Here is a 1281-nt window from a genome sequence, read left to right as displayed (position 1 = left end):
TATAATCTTCTATATTTACTGCGAAGAGGCCATGTACACTCAATATTAGCGTATTTTAACATATTTGATCCAATAGCAAAATGATAGACTGTCGAATTGATTAACAACAACTCACAAAGCACTAGAGCGACGACAAACCATTTCGAAACAGAAGAAAACAAAGAGATAGTAGAAGGTAGGGAGGAGATTACTGGAAATATATATATATATATATATATATATATATATATATATGTGTGTGTGTGTGTGTGTGTGTGTATGTATATATATATATATATATGCATCAAAACATAACAGAAATAAGAAAAAGAATAACAATAAATGAACAGAGTTCTTCGCGCACACACAAAACTTAAAATCGAAAACAGGACATAAATGGAGGATAGATATTACCTTTTCGAGAGCAGCAAACGGGGGCAACAACGAGCAGCGAGCGACTTTAACACCGGAGCGCGGTCTTAAGGACACCCTCGAGCAGAAACGGGGTAATGGAAAGCAGGAAAACCGAGCAAATCCAAATCCTTCCCTGTTTTTGAGCTTCTCAACCAAAACCCAAAAGAGAAAACGGGAAAAGAAACCTTGTGTTGTTATAAAAATGAACTTGGAAGCGGCTGAAATTTTTGGAATGGAAGAAACTTCCGCTGTATCTATCCGTACTATAGAAACAAAATCCAGCCAGGTTTGCCTTTACCATAATTTCCCAACTCAAAGATTCGCTCTATGTATAAACAGAGGTAAACAAGAAACTTTTCAAAAAAAAGAGAAAATCTGTCTTTCAAAATTCTCTCCCAAGATTTCCAAACAAATCTTCTAACCACGAAATTTCTAACCCACTACTCTGAAGAAGGTGGGGGGTTTATATAGAAAAAGAAAAACTAGGGTTTTTGGATTAAGAGGGCGGGGGGGATTTCAGGCCCATTTCCGAATTCAAAAATTCAAACCCTATCCAATCGAAGGAATATGCCCTGAAGATGCCGGATTCCAAACGAAAGGGAGTTGAGGTGGAGGGACGAGATTAATCGATCGTCCTTTGCCCTTGCGTGGCTCAATCTCGCCACCAAAAGACAAAAGTTCTAATTTCTAGCCCCCCTGCTGCCAGACCTGCGCGAGCGTACGAGTTGCAGAAGAAAACGACTCCAAAGAGCTGTTGCACAGCTCACGTGAGAGAGAGAAGGAGAGAGAGGGAGAGAGCGTGGGGAGATGAGGGAGAGAGCGTGGCTGCTTTTCATTTTTCTGGGGAAATTTGGGGTCGCGTGGATTCTGAGTTTCTGTTGGGGGGGG

This window comes from Solanum pennellii, chromosome 7, assembly GCF_001406875.1.
Source record: "Solanum pennellii chromosome 7, SPENNV200".
NCBI lineage: Eukaryota > Viridiplantae > Streptophyta > Magnoliopsida > Solanales > Solanaceae > Solanum > Solanum pennellii.
Note: the sequence above shows the minus strand (reverse complement) of the source record.